The sequence below is a fragment of the Haemaphysalis longicornis genome, unplaced genomic scaffold, assembly GCF_048455015.1.
Source record: "Haemaphysalis longicornis isolate Haplotype H1 unplaced genomic scaffold, Haemaphysalis longicornis Haplotype H1 scaffold_7, whole genome shotgun sequence".
NCBI lineage: Eukaryota > Metazoa > Arthropoda > Arachnida > Ixodida > Ixodidae > Haemaphysalis > Haemaphysalis longicornis.
In genome coordinates this window covers 176583927-176600560 of record NW_027526422.1, presented here as the reverse complement: position 1 = coordinate 176600560, position 16634 = coordinate 176583927, and the positions used below count along the sequence as shown (strand labels likewise).

The 16634-nt window shown below is 45.7% G+C and overlaps 1 protein-coding gene and 1 non-coding gene across 3 annotated transcripts in view; one reads left to right on the top strand and one right to left on the bottom strand.

Moving 5' to 3' along the window:
- The window catches only part of LOC144147261 (amine sulfotransferase-like), a 42291-nt gene that overhangs the window by 2437 nt on the left and 23220 nt on the right, over positions 1-16634 (bottom strand). The gene's annotated exons all lie outside the window — the stretch shown is intronic.
- Positions 2953-3024, top strand: Trnak-uuu (transfer RNA lysine (anticodon UUU)). The gene has a single exon. It is a non-coding gene; the product is annotated as a tRNA-Lys (tRNA).

Sequence of the window (16634 nt, the reverse complement as noted above, 5' to 3'; positions counted from 1 at the left end):
AGTTAAAGAATTTAATTATTTATCAGTGCTTTGCTGGATCTACCTAGGTCACAGCTGCAAACCGTACGTCCCCCACTAACTACCTTGGTACGTACGCGCTTGGGGCAGCTCTTTTGTAAGAAAACTTTAAATATTGGGGTAATATTTCTTCCTTAGGGACATAAAAATATGACGGACACTCTAAAATGGCCTATAAAAAGCCTGATCAATGCGACGCAAACGTGACAAGATATTACGAATCAGTATCTGGAAAATGCTTGAAAAATGGTTGACCCAGCATCTTACAATTACATGCTAGAAAAAGGTGGAGTTTCTTAATCATAGTATTACAAACTATGTATACAATGGTGTGGTTATTTCGCACTTATTTTACCTCTACTTTAAAACTCGCCAGGTAAAGTTTAATGTCTTTGCACTACGCATTGAAGAATAAATACTTTTTACGTAGGACTTAATTAAAGAAAAATTAAAACAACGAACGAATCTTAGGACGCTGACGTCCGTGCGGTACCTTAAGGAGATGAAAAACCGATGGATGAAAAGCGGCGCCAACGCCGAAAAAGACATGAGAGTGTTCGCAAGTTTTCCGCCAGTTTGTATGCTTTTGTGCATTAACGTAGAACCTCCTTGAAAAGTACGTATGTAAACTGGGGAATCAATATTACATAGAAAGCCTACAAATCAAGAAATCGAGTGACAACCACGAAGAGAGTAACTGCCAAGGACAGCGCGGGGCTCTCAACAAGGAATGTTCCCGAGAGCGAAAAAGGTATCTCTTTGGTGTTGGTGCATGTGTAGGATGAGCACAAACAAAATCTTACATTGCGAATACAAAGAAGACTACGAAATCTGTGTGTTCTGCTGCAGTGATCAAGAACTCATAGGGCCCATTGCAAAGAATTCCGTGAAGGGTCGCACAGAAGAATAAAGGCCTATGTTCAAATTTGTTTGTTCTCCGGCAGTGAACAAGAACTCATAGGGCCCATTGCACTTAATTCCGTGAAGGGGCGCACAGAAGCATAAAGGCATATGTTGAAATCTGTGTCTTCTCCGGCAGTGAACAAGAACTTATAGGGCCCATTGCAAGGAATTCCGTGAAGGGGCACACAGAAGAATAAAGGCATATGTTAGGTGTTGCAGTGGGTGTAGGGTAAGCTGGAGTTTCAAGTTGAAGACCGCTCTTGAGCGGAGTTCCATCGGATTCTAGTAGAAATAAAGCAGGGAAGAAATCTTTTGCCGGCCCGTAAGATTGTTTGTAATGGTGGAGTGTGCCTCCGCGTACCGACCATCAAGTATTACCCCATCTCGGCCATTGATGCGCTTTGCTGAGGGTTGTAGGGTGGCGGCCGCTCGCCGCCGTACCGGCGCTTCATGAACGTGTCCATGTACCCAGCCTTGTGTCCCCAGTCGGCAACCCGCAGTGGCCAGGCGACACAAGACCCATCATCATCATTATCATCGTAATTATCAGCATCATCAGCCTATTTACGCGCACTTAGGGGCAAAGGCTTCTGCCAAAGATCTCCAATTATCCCGGTCATATCCTAACTGCGACAAATTTATCCTCGCTAAATTCATAAATCTCATCTGCGCATGTAAAGGTCTGCCACCCCATGCCATGCTTGCCTTCTCTGGGGATCCCCTCCGTTACCCTTAATGACCAACGGTTATCTTCTCTTCGCATGACATGCCCTGCCCACGTTTATTTCTTCTTAATTTCTACTAACATGTCCTTAACACGCGTTTGTTCCCTCACTCACCCCGGTCACTTCTTGCCCCGTAATGTTGCTCCTATCATCTTCCGTTCTATTGCTCACGGAATCACCCTCAATTTATGTCGAACCCTTTTAGTGAGCCACAAATTTCTGCCCCGTAGGTGAGTACCGGTAAGATGCAAGTTGTCATACGCTTTCTTTTTCTGGAGCAATGGTAGGCTGGAATTCATTTTCTGAGAATGCCTGCCGAATTCACTCAACCCTATTGTTATCCTTCTTATTATCTCTGCCACGTGGTTGGGATCCGGGGTGACAACTTGGCCTAAACATATATATTCACTTACCACTTCCCCTGCTTCTCCCACTGTCTCAAACCGCTGTGCTCTCCCGTGGAATTGAGCATTACTTTAGTTATCTGCATAATAATTCTCAGTCCCACAGTTCTATTCCGCTTCTTCAGAGAGGTAAGCATGCTTTACAATTCGTCCCCCGAGTTACTATACAAGGCAACGTTATCAGCAAATCTGAGGTTACTGAGATATTCTCCATTAACCCTTACACCCACCTGCTCCCAATCCAATGTTCTAAATGCCTCCTGTAAACATGCTGTGAATAACATTGGAGAGATTGTGTCTGCTTGTCTGACGCCCTTCCTTATAAGTATTTTACTGCTCTCCTTACGGAGCAGTATGGTGTTTGTGGACACGTTGTAGATATGTTCAAGTATCCTTATGTAATGCCTGTATACACCCTAATTCCGGAGGGTGCTGGTTTGGGCCTGTTGGTAGAACATGACAAGGAATTGAAAGGCTAAGAAAACGGGACAAGCGAGTCAACGCACACAGATCTCCTTGTGTGTGTTAACTCACTTGTCCCATTACCTAGCGCTTGAATTCTGTACCCTGATTCCGCAATGCCTGAATGACTCCTCAGGTATCGACCGAGTCAAATGTTTTCTCATAATCTATGAAGGCTACATATATATATATATATATATATATATATATATATATATATATATATATATAAGACAGAAAATAAGGATTGGCACTCAAGAAGACATCGGAAAGCAAAGGGGAGGATGTAGTAGATCAAGATAAAGAATTTGGAAAATAAGAAAGTGGAGAAAAAATGCCCGCCAGGTGGGATCCGAACCCACGACCTCCAGAATACCACCCTCAAGCGTCAGATACAGTTGTAGTAAATATAAATACCCCAGAAAGTGAAGAACACAGTCGCCCCGATAGCCGAATTGGTAAGGCATTCGAGTTTTAATCGGAAATCGTGGGTTCGGTCCCCACTCTGGGCGCATGTTTTTCTTTCTTTCTTTCTCACGTAATTAATAAAAAAAATAATGTCACGTCACTAACGGTAAAAAATAGTATAACCTTTCCCCTAAGCCTTCTTTGGCGCTGTAGACCGCCGGCCTTTCTTTCTGTATTTTCGAACGAGCCCCTCATTTCCAACCTATATATATATATATATATATATATATATATATATATATATATATATATATATATATATATATATATATATATATATATATATATATATATATATATATATATATATATGTATATGGGTTGCGTATATTCCGTGCACTCCTCAAATGCCCTTTACAAACCCCTGCTTCTTGATTGGGCTGACTGAAATCTATGGTGGCAGAAATTTTATTAGCGCTTAATTTGGTAAATACCTTTTGGACGACTGACAGTAAGCCTATCGGCCTGTAATCTTTCAAGTTCTTCATGCGACCTTTTTTATGGATTAGGTTGACGTTCGCGTTCATCCAATATTCCGGTACACTTGCGGTCATTGGGCATGGCGTATAAACGTTTTCCAGTTTTAAGTGCGAATGCACTTTATAAGAGACCCTGAATTCCGTCGACCGCCGTCCGTCCGCAGCACAGGTGTTAAGGCCTATAAACGGTACCTCCGGTGAGGTCGTTCCGTTCCGGCCAAAATCATTCCGGCGGCCGGAACGCCTGGCGGATGGCGGAAGGGTTTTAAACGGTCTCTCCAGCACACCGCGCACTCCGGCGCCGCTAGAGCCATCTTATTGGCCGGCGAGTCCAATGACGTGCGTGCAATGCTTTTACTTTTTTTATTAATGCGTACTCGATTCGAAGACGTTTGTTGTGTACTTTCGGCGTTGAGAGGCCGAGATATGGATTTACGCGAACTTCAGTAGTGTGAGAGCAGTCTGGAAAAACTAACCTGACCTGGGCAATGGTCGTGCTTGCGCGAGAAACGCGCAGCGCCCCGCGTCGTATGTTGCACCTGGGCGTCAATATTTGTGTAAAGCACAAAGCTACATAACAAGCTGCCAGCCGGCGCCCGCGCGACTGCACAAAGGCAATCGTAGGTAAAAACTGTCGGCAGCTGATTTTAAGCAACGCACGTACATACCGCGGTTTGCTTGTGCATGTTTACGCCATTTGTTTAGATACCCTTATTTATCATCGCTAGGTAGCTACTCCAGGATACTGAATATTAAAACCAAACAAGCCGCGGATCTCGTTAGGGGCGAACGGATCTGATAGTACAGTGAAGCTAGAAGTGTCTAGTTCATATCGTAGCATCGCCCGCGCTCCCCCGCCGACCTCCCGCTTGTCATATTCGACCCGTAGCCGTAGCACCCCGCGGGACGCTGCCGCTTCCCATCATTTATTTAGCCTCCGCAGGAATTTAGATCAAGGGCCATAATATAGTTTTAAACCTACAATTTCATTACCCAACAGCGCTTGCGCAAGTTTATTCAGCTTAGATTTGAAATGACCCCAGTTTGCGAACTGTAGTGAAGCAATATTCAGTCAACTGGGGCGGGTGGATCGCCATATCCCCCCCTTAACAACAAGTACCCATCTTCCAGCCTCTCCCTCACACAAACCCCTAACAACTCCACAATTCCGCAAATATTTTAAAATGACTGCAAACCAAGCAGCCTCATCAAGAAATGAGCATGACTAAGCCCTAGGAATACCCATGTACGCTCCAAACGAAAAATATGACGCGTTGGGTGTGCGCAACACTTTCGAAGAACAAATCAAGGTGCAAGCCGTGCAACACGCTGCGCACCTAGAGCACCTCACCAAGATAGCCGCGACCAGACACCTATTAGACAGCCTGCGTATTTTATATGAGAAGACCGTCGCCGACAACATCTCCACCCCTGCGGAGAGAGCTGTGAGTCCAGGAACTTGAGGAAATCCGCACGTTGTTTGTATTGACACAGCCACGTGGAGCTATGGTTTCAGCCGCTACCGACTGCTCGAGCAAAGTTCTTGACCCCTGCTCCACCCAAACACCCGAAGGAGGACGAAGGACTGGCCTTTGCCCTAGCCCTATATAGCAGCTACCCAAGTGCGGAAAATGATTAGCGATTCCCATCAAGCGATCTGCAATAGGAGGAATTTCCAGCGGAAGGCGCAGGATCTTTACCCGCCACGAGAAGAACCAAAACACCAGACCCCCACACATGTGGCACTACAAGGCAACGAACGGGCCAACGAGGCTGCTCGAGATCTCACCCACCGAAAGCCCCAGTGCACATTCCACAGACAACTCGAAGGATCGCGTCTGTACTTGCCGAGACGTGCTTGTTCACTACAAAGGGGAAAGAGGAAGCCACCCGGCTGCTGACCCGTCACTCACCAAGAAGCAAGAAGTGGCGTGTAGACGTCTTTAGATGATCACTTATCCTAACCCAAGGCTCTACTGGCCCTTCCATTTGGAAATACACAACGCTGGATGTAAAAACTGGCCTAAGCTTGCGACCTTGGCTCGCATGCTATGGGAATGCCCCAGTATACAGAGACATGGGTTCGAAAATTCGAAAGGAACATTTATTATCACTAGTAAGGAGCAATGGGAAACAGTGCCGCACAGCGAAAAGCCTGAAATCCAACAGTGGGCCATCCAAAGGAAGCAATTGCCAGGAGCCAAGGCATCTTGGCTGTCGCCTAGAACGCCACAGGCCTCAATAGGCTTCTCCTTTCGACCGAATAAAGTTATTTTCTCCTCCTCCAAACCGATCGGAGTTCTAAATTGTCTAAACTAGCCATAGGATTTACTTGAAGTGAATTTAGTGCTGCAAAATATCATGAGCTAATTGCTAATTGGGCATATTTCAGAAAACTTCAGTGACAGAGAAGGATAATAGAACACTCGAAATAAATTCAGCAAAACCCAAATTTAATGTCCACATGTGCCCAAATGCCCAGGTGTCAGTTGTACCACTGATGACGGCCTTTGAATGTTGGAATTCCAGAAATGCACCCAGCATTGTTTGCGAAACAGGGACTACAAGTTTATAGTGGTATGGGAGCACAAAGGGAAAGACATGTGAGCATGGGGGTGCAAAAAAAACACCTCTTAGTGCAACATCATTCACCCACCAGTTACGTATCCAGGATTTCATTTCGGGGAAGGATTGGGGCCAAAAAAGGTAATGGAAGAGCATGAAGGGATGAAAGTGCGCAAAACAAATACAAGCCAGAGCAAGGAATTCATTACAAAGAAAAATAGCTTTGTTATTTAACTCAACAGCCCGCACAAGCACTGTTTGAATTGCCTGCACAGTGGACGAGCAGATATCACCCTCATACCGAAGATCCACAAACCTCCAAGGACTACGCCTGTACCTTTTCTGTTGGCAAAACATTTGAACACTTGGTATGTACACAAATCACGCACCTTGAACAAGCGGACAGTATCCCTATGCCATATTTGGCTTTTGTACTGGACTGTTCGCCGAACGTGCGCTGTTACAGCCAAAAAAGGCGGAAAAAAAATTCTGGAGGCTCCGTTACATCACCTCTATTTTGCAATGCTAATTACTCCACTCACCCATAAGACTTCACCAAATCGCAGACCTTCATTACACTCTCTATGCCGACATAATACTGTGGACAATTCAATGTCAGTTGGAGGCCGACACGACACCCTACAGCAAGCTATAGATACAATCAACACGTATCTCATACCAAAAGGGCTACGCTGCCAAGCCGAGAAGTCTGCACTACTGATGCTTCGCTTACGCACGCGAGAAAGACCTACCGAAACCCCATCAAATTCTACTCTGGCGATTCAAGACACTCCTATCCCCCAAGTTTCTGTTCTGTGTAACCTTGGCGTTCCTTTGCATCATGATGGCCCGAGTGCTGCCCTTAGCCTCCAACTCACTAAAGCACGTTTGCAACTTACTTGTCTCACTCAACGTCTAAGACACCAACACGCAGTACTCAGAGAGGATGAATCTTGCAAGCAAGCTCAAACAGGCCCTGCTGCTTAGTCGCATCACATACAGGATGACTTATACTCCAGTCGAACCGCCTGAATTAAGAAAATTTGATGTTAAGGGGGCACATGGGTCTTTGGGACCAAAAAATTCCCCCAAAAAGAATTTTTTTAGGTATCACTTTTCTCTTGAATCGCAGTTTTTTCTCCAAGAATTCCATATGTGGAACAGTGCCACCGGCTTCTAAAAGCCATAGAGGCTGGATTTTAATAAAGAAGTAATTATTTTCCCATAATTCTACACTTTTTCGCCTCGATTGGTATCGCAGATACAAAATTCTCTAGAGGTACTATCGGTGTCGAATGAAACGCGAACAAATATGAACCTGAACACAGAAATAGCACGATTTCTTTCCATGCAAGTTAAAATGACGCGTCGCTTAGTTACAAAAACAAAGTTGGAAAAAGTGGATTTCCATACATACCAATAGCAAGCCATTATATGAACTCTACGAACAGTACTTTTCAATTTTGCACGTTCTGGTTCATATTTTCATGATCGAGTTTCATTTGACGCCAATAGTACATCCCAGCATGTAGTACAGCTAGAAATGATAATGTCTTTCGCACTGTGAAGCTGAATGTGTAAACCATGCGATATGGGAAGCAGATTTTGCAGTTTGTGTTTCAGTAGTTGTTTAATTAGCATTATTTTTAATTGGTTAGCAGTAGTAGTTCAAACCTAGAAGTTAGAATTGGTGTAAACTTGTATGTGATTGCAAAACAAAAAAACTGCTTCCCATGTTTCATTCTCCACAACTTCTGGTATCTATTCATGTCTTGCTGGCAATCTTTTGTTGAATAGTTTTTTTTCTACTGTTCTCAAAAACAATCAAGGAATTTTTTTAATTAACACAGAAACTAGTTGCCTCACATCAAAACTAACTAGATATTTGAAATCAGCTAAAAAATCTGAACAAGCCTGTGAAGTTTCATTATAATTGGTTGGAAAGCAAAAAAAAAGATGTTTTTGGAACCAGTGTGTTTACTTAAATGGAAAGCCTACAAAACGGCCCTTCACCTGCCCACCTTTACACCCTCACAAAAACTCTTGGGCACCCACAACACAAACTCACACACGTTCACCTTCAACTTGCCACCTCGCATAATCAGAAGTTCCAAGCAGAAAAATTTACCAAGAATGCAATACTGCACCGGCTAAGGAAATGATTACATACATGGTGAAGGGGCGTGTTGTGTTGGCTATTGAAATGAACTTTACATGAAGTTTTATTCACCACGCATAAATTAGAGGTAGAAACTAGCAGGAGGAGCAAAAACACTTTTCAAGACAACGGTTAGTGTAAGTTCTACTCCTTTTCATTCAACTTAACAATTTTAGGCTTTCATATTTCCCAAAATGTTAACAACTGAAGGTTGCAGGCTGACAAAGATTGATTTTCCTTGCACTTAAACTGAACATTAAATGCACATCTGTAGGTCTGTACATGCTTTATGCGCGATTGACTTCTATCTATCACCCGAGACAAACTATGTCACTGCGATCGCTAATCAGCTATAGTGTCAGCTCTCAGATTTTTTTTATTAAAATCCGGAATTGGATGGGAATAATACACACGTCTAAAATGCGATCCCAGTACGCATCCCCGTCGCCAGTGTGTTTTATGGTTCCAGCTGAAGGTGGGCCTTGTGAATGCGTTGTGGCTTTCTACTTAGAAAACACGGACAACTGGTACATGAGCTCAATGTACAGTGATTTCGACATTGCTTGGCACGTAAAGAGGGTCGACATTACGGTAGTAATGACAGGGTAAAATGAATATTGGCATGACGACGTACCAACTCAGGTGGATTAGCCAGCAACGACTACAGCTGTCATCAGAACCAATTGGCTGTTTCACCAAATCGCATTTGGCTGTAACTTCACATACCCACCCATAATTCTCACAAACCCATTGGCAGATGCAGAAGCCCAGCAGACACACCACAATGGAACTCTCTTGGCTATACCCACCACACGGCAAGATGCTAACACGATACTCTACCGAGCACGTAAACAAGCTACAGCCTTGCATTCGTTTGGCCTGCAGAATCGACATGAACGGCTTCACAGGCTCGATCCAGAGCAAACGTTCTAGCTCGCTCACGCTCCTCGGCTTTGCAGAAGTCAAGAAACATTGCTACACCGGCTGAGTCTTAGAGTAGCATTGACCTAAAAGTCTCCACACAATCGGACGCGACGACTGCCCGGACTGCCTTCTGTGTGGTTGTCCTGAAATTATCGAACATTTGCTTAGCGCTCGTCCAAAGTACTCTAGTGAGCGAAAGATCCTTCAGGCAGCGGACACTCGCCCTCTGTCCGAACAAAAGATTTTGGGCACGTGGGCTGGGAACAGGAAACAAAGCCTAGCCGTTAAAGCCCTGCCTATATTTCTTAGCGACTCCTCTGTGGATTCTCGGCTTAAGGTTGCTACAAAATTTGACTGCAGAATAACGTTTCATTTTTTTTTATGGAGGATAATTTTATGGTGAAAAGTGGACTGTAATAATCTGATTCAGCGTCCCATTGTACATGAGGCGTTTATTGGTTGTACTGCTTGTACACAGTTCATTTGTCGATTTCACTGTCATTCCTCATACCTTCTATATTCATTCCGTTCTCTTTTTGTCCCCAGTTCCATTCCCCCAATGGGAAATAGCAGGCCCAAGTACAGTTTCTCAGGCCGGCCTCTTCTCCCTTTCAATAAACATTTGCTCTCTCTCTCTCTCAAAAGGTGACAATGACAATGACCGCTGTTAGAAGCCCATGGCCAATTCCCTTACTCTCATAACAAACCAAATTCTCACATACCGACAGAGTGGGACTGGCGACTGATGGAAGGTGCTGTTAAAATTTACAGTGAATTCACCAGTTTCTATTGGCTGTGATGTGAATATCCCACTTGAAGAAACACTCTGTGGCATTCTTCTTATTTATTTATTGCACAATTTTGCCAAAGGGCATCAAAGTAAGAGGGATAAAAAAAGGAATGTGGGGGGATGCAAGCGGCTTCATGACCTACAGAATAGTGTATAGGCCAGTCTCGGCAAGAAGTTCCAACAGCTGCTTGTGGAGAAAACCATGCGTGCAATGGGACACTAGTGCTTTTGCATTCCAAACCCATAAGAAATGCTTCAGTGTCCTCGAACTTCTTCCCCTGTCACTTACACAACATATAGGTGTGCACACTTTAACACATTTAAGCGAAACAAAATTTTTGTCCATTGACATACACTTACAGGGCAAAGTGGAGGTAACCTGTGGCATCACTACTAGTAACAGTGCTATGTGCACATACAAGTTTACCCCAGGGTACTATTTTTGGGGAAAATCACAGGCCTATAGGTTGTGGTGTACAGCTGACAATCAAACCATTCAAACTGATGGCCTAGTTTCATCACTTTTGGGGCAAATAATTTCAATGCAGAAGCTGTTTTAGCTTATCACTGGACATAACTGTAGCTCTTTTCAAATATGTACTTCTCTGACAGAATCTCCTATGATGAAAACACTTGATAATTAGCTCAGTTGTGGAAGTTGAAGCTATTTGAATGACATCTGAATTCAGTATGGAGAGGCAGCTTCGTGTTTATATCTGTCGCACAGTGATGCCAACAGTAGAAGCCTGCTTTCTACATGTTTTGCCCACAGGAAAGCCGGAATGGGATGTGCAGTATACACTGCAGGCAAACCGGGGATATTTTCCTGCTAGTGCTACCTTCTTTGTATACCTTATTTTCCTCACAAGATATAACCAATTTTCAGGACTGATCTAGGCAAGCTAAAAAAGTACTTAGTGGAACAGCAGATAACCTGTTACATTCTTTACCACAGATCAACAACAAAAACTTAAGCAATGGAGAAGAAATATACTGCACTGATTTAGGAGAAGCAAATGTATGTATGGCTATTCAAGACTTCATTCGGCTTCATGTTTAAGTGGCACACAAGAACTAAGACCACAAATGTGACAATTAGCGACCATAGATAGCGAGCTTGTAGTGTTGTGATTGGTCTGCGGGGGAAAAGTGCATGGGTGATTGCCAGATTGAGGGCACCAAATGACATTTACTGCGGATTACCAACAACAAATGTTCTGACTCCTTTGTCGTGAGCCAGTAAATGCTATTCTCTTTTTTTTGTTTAGGTACAGTTCAGGTTCGACATGCTGGAAACCGTTTGGGTTGGGTTCAGTGAAAGCAGTGTTTACTGCTGTACGGCAATCCTTCTGTGTTCACAATGGCCTGCAACACAAGAAGAGCTACTCGCTGACGGGATCCTGGCACCTCCTAGTGGTGCGAGAAAAATTGTTCTTCTGTAATTCATGCTATGCACGACTACGCCACAGCTGGGCATCGGTACTGTGCATGCACTCTTCACCGCACACAACAGCATTATTTTTGCCCGAAAATGTGACAGTCGACCGAGCTGTACGTGGCGAGTTGCTCCCAGTGTCAACGCAACAAATGCCCCACGACTGCTCAGCTGGGAAGACTCCACCCTGCGAATTTCCCTCCCCCTTTACCAGTTTAAAAAGTGGGCATAGATTTGATGGTCCCTTTACCTCGGTCAAAGTATGGGAACCATTGGATGATCATGTGCATCGACTACCTTTCAAGCCATAATGAGACAGCGGCATTGTCATCTACAACAGCTGCCAAAGTGAAGAACTTCATTTTTAGTCGCCGTATACAGTACTTCAACATGGCCCACCTCATGTCCTCATCAGTGACCGTGGGCGCCAGTTCACTGCTGACGTCGTTAAAGAGCTACTTCATCTGTGATTCTCAATTATGCCATTCAGTGCCATATCACAAACAAACAAACGGTCTCACTGAGTGGACCATCCGGACACTCACTAGCATGAATGTCATGCCTGTTGCTTCTGACCACAACTGGGACTACATCTTGCCGTTTATTACCCTTGCTTACCACACTGCCAAGCATGAGACAATGGGTTATAATAGCCCATTCTACCCAGTTGACGCACGTGTTCCCCCAACAACCTCAACACCATCTACCCCTTTTTTCACGATGAGGCCAGCCTATCAAACACCCTCTGCGTTGCTGAAGAAGCTCGGAAACTCACTAGTGTCCACATACTGCCGTCACAAGACCGCTCGAAACTCCGCTACAACAGCTGACATCAGGAAATTCGTACTCGTGGCGAGACCTGGTTTGGCTCTGGACACCTCAGCGACAGCATCGACTGTGCAAAAAGCTGCTGTCACATTAAGTCAGCCCATTCGTGGTCCTTGACTGACTTAGTTGTCCGAACTAGGTATGTAATTTCAGCTTACTGCTTGAGGACAGCGTAGTCGCAGAATTCAAGTGGCTCGCATACCTTGCTTGAAACGCTTTGAACCACGTGACACTCACTGACTTGCAGAGAGGGCTGCATCTTCGATGGGGGAAATGTTATGGCCTCCAGGGCCTTGCGATATTGCCTGCCTTAAATTTTGACACTAGCGAGAAAGATGTCACTTTACAATACTGAGGAGGAAGACGATGAAGCTGGCTGGTAGCCCAGTCCGCCATCTTGGCTCGCCACCCCTTTGTAAATAAATGAGTTTTTCACTGTAATGATATCGTGGTGGCTAAGCAGGCTTTGACAAGTGGTCTTGGGCAAGCAAGAATGATCCAGCTTCGCACCAAGCACTAGCCGAAACAGAATTCCACTCTTAACAGTTATGCTGAAAATGATAATCGTTTCACCTCAAACAGCTGGGTACAACAGTGGGTGTGAGGGCCATCCTCAACATACCACTCACCGAGTTTAAACAATAAATACGGCATCAAGCTGCATTATCGCAATTGACCATGCAACTGCCAAGTGCAATCAGCAGTGTTTGATTGACAAACCAAACCAGAGCTTTATATTTATGAGCGACGGTATAGCTATTGCTGTTACATCTGTCAGAAGTGCATTGTGCCACCACCACTCACATCACATGGAAAGTTTACAACTCAAAATTCAAGTCTGCTTTTATCAGGTTGTCGGCACTGCTTACACAATTGTAACGCTCATTAATGTCCAGGTGGCAACCGAGGAGGCAACCACTTTTGCCGAAAAATGCTTCTCAGTAGGAGTGTGTTAAGACATGACGGCCAGAATGCAGCCGAGCAATCACGATCCTAGTGAAAGGAGTCATGAGGACAAAACACAAGTTCGATTCATTCGAGAGATTGCCTCCTTAGAATCGTAACGCCACCACTTTTAACGCACACTTCACTTAAATACGCTACATAATTAGGAAAAAACGGAATGGCCATGTGACCCACTAGCTCATTTCCCGCAACAGAACCTATGATGTCATATGAGCCCAACTGTGCGATTGGCCGAGGACGGAAAAAGCAAACGCAAATTAGGCACGGCTTATACGCTTTAGGAACGAACTATTTGCGCTTAGGTGTAATGCATATTCATTTTACATCAGTAAGAATGGTGCAGTAAACAATGGAAGTTACGAAAACACACGTAAGCATAGAAGTACCGATGCGCACTGCTGTTGATACTGGGCGCACCATGCTTGTTTTAGGTGCACAGCACTCCGCCGCTTTGAAGGGGTCTTACAGGACACTGGCCGATTGGCGTAAGCGGCGTTGTCTTACGTGACCCTGTTTGTCGAGGATACCCCAGGTTTCACGAGACGATCACTTTTTACAGTAACGAAAACAAGCCAGGTGCAAATACGCTCATAAACAAAGCAACGGCGGACAACGGTTCGTGGATGACTATAGTAGTACCACCTGGGAGGGCTGACGGACAGCAAGGCAGCGAACCCGAATGACGCAGTGGAATTTCGTTTGAATACACGCGCTCATGACATCATTGCTGAAATTACAAAAACCTACGATTTGGCAGGAGAATGAAAATTTTAACCTAAATTGATCAATTTTTCAGTGAATACGGCATCATTTGATGCCGGACAAGCGCTGGGGGCACTATAAAACGTGAAATCTTTCGCATAAAACAAACTTGTATTCTGTCTTCATGGCTCCTTTGTGTATACAACGGCCGTTCCCTTAATTTGAAGTCACAGAAAGAAGCCAAAGTGCCCACTCCTTCAATTAAGCACAGCAATTCCAAGGCAGACACAAAGTTGGAACACTGAAGACTACACGAGGTTGCAGCTGTGCTATGACGATTCCTAAATGGCAACAAGCAAACTTTTTCCATTTCATTAATGTCGGGAGCAAAAGTATGGAGTCCACACAAGTGGCGGCCAAAATGTATTGCAGGGCCATCATGCGAAAGAGCTTATGCTGTCGACACACTGGTTGTGCGTCCCATTTTAACTGCATGCACCTTCGTTGGATCGCCCGAGTCGATACGCTTTTAGTACGAAAAAGGAGTGAGCTGTTTCGCTTCGGTTGCCCATGTGTCACACCTTCCCTACGTGTTCTCGCTGAGCAATGATGGACGATGTAATTAGCGTAGAATGATATGCTGAACCAGTGGGCCGCTCTTGTTACTCCTTATCACGAACTCAAGCACACGACATGCTTCATTCAAACAAGGCCAGAGTATGCATTATTTTACTCTTGAGTCCCAGATTGTACAGGAAGTGCAACGATGACTGAAGAAGATGGAGTAACAATAAAGAACAAAAACACAGATGACAATTAATGCGCACACATATAGCAACTGCAAATTCAGCCACTCACTGGGGCCACCTTTGAAAAGAGGCACAACATGTGCAGCTGAAGCAACACCGTTCTGTCACTCTGCTTACCAACACTGCATCAACGCATAGGTGCAAACTATGATGTGTGCAGTTAAAATAAGCGACACAGCCTTTATATCGGCAGCAGTCGCCCTTCCCCAAGGTGGCACTGCAGTGTGTTTTGGTTGGTGCTTGCGTGGAATCCAGACTTTAGATCCCGACAGTACACATTCGGCCATGTGGAATGGTTACCGATTGATTTCTAAGAATGAGTCAGTTTCACACAAACACCAGTATACTCAGCAGGTGACGAGCCTATTGTATACAATGGGTGTACGCCAGAAGCAACACAGAACAGTATATCTGCTTTACTCCAACGAGCGTGCACTCTGACTGCTTGAACACTCCTGACACAAACAAGAGCACACTCAATCAGCCTAGCACACACACAACCCAGACAAATGAGTAGACTGGGTCACTCACTAATGTTTCAATACACAGCTCTTGAAACTCCTATTGTCAGCTGTTAAGAGAGGTTTTGCGTGTACTTATACAACTGCATGGTGTTGCTACAAAGCATATCCCTGCCTATGAAAAGCACTGTCCGTAGGATTACACCACCAGCACCCGCACGCAAAACAAACTTCGGCGCAAGCGTGCTGTTGAGCACTGTTGCGCAGTGTACATGACGCTGTAGGCGTAAATAAATGCTGCCGGCTGCTGTCTGCAACAATCTTCGTGGATGTCTAACCTACTGCAATAAAATTTAAAATCGTGCGCGCGCTTACACGAATTGTCGCGGTCAATGCGGTGAACAGCATCACGGCAGCACATCACATACAACGTCCCACCGCCATGATTTCTTTGGCTCGCTTCACGGTGTATCACGGTCGGAACTTTTAGAAACCAGTGGCACACAACAGTCGCCCGTACACAGCGCATCGGCGCGAGACCCTGGCCGTAGTCGTTGCCGCACCGCGAACTCCCACGGGCCACGGTCGGAACTTTTAGAAACCAGTGGCACACAAAAGTCGCCCGTACACAGAACATCGGCGCGAGACCCTGGCCGTAGTCGTTGCCGCACCGCGAACTCCCACGGACGCACACAGAACTGACCGCTTGCTGGTTTGTCACTCCTTTGTCCATTTTGGACGACGGCGAGTACAAATGACGCTGTCAACTTCTTCAAACACACACACGCACACCCAAAAACAAAGACAGGCCAGCCGTCACCAACATACACATCGGGGTATGTTTGCTGCCATAATATCGCGGCACTGCGGATCTCAAACTAAGCGCCGTGCAGGTATGCTTCCGCCGGCACAAACAAATGCTTCGTGGATTTATACCTCGATTCAAGCAGTCACAAAATAGTCGCGACGTACTATAAGCCGGTGCGACTATTTTCCTCCGCATCGCTTCGCTTTAGCAACGCCGCCATGTGGTTTAGCCTGAAACCTTCTGATAGCCCTGATTGGCCAGTAGGAGGTCGGTAGGAACCAATCAGGGCGTTGGATGATGGCTGGCGAAACGCGTCATCATCGCGGTCCGGCGAAAAGTTGAAGTTGGCCAACTTCTGGCGGAGAGCGATTTTCGGCCGGAATGCACAGCGTTCCGGCCGCCGGAATGATTTTGGACGGGACGGAACGACCCCGCCGGAGGTACCGTTTATGGGCCTTTATCGCGCGCCTCCTCGCCCCTACCAACGGCGCGGAGCGGAGGGGAGCGTGTGCATAGCAACGGCGCGCGCGTGTAGTAACGGAGCGCGCCATGTGATGGCGCGCGCATCGACGGCGCTCCGGCGGTGAGCGCGGGCCGGCGCGCGGGCAGCCGCGGCGGCCTCGCGGCGGTGCGCTCCTCCTCTCCCCTCTCTCCTCGCCGTAAACTGCGGGCGCTGCTCTCCTTCTCCTCTCTCCTCGCAGTGACTGCTAGCGTTGGCGCGCCTCGTAT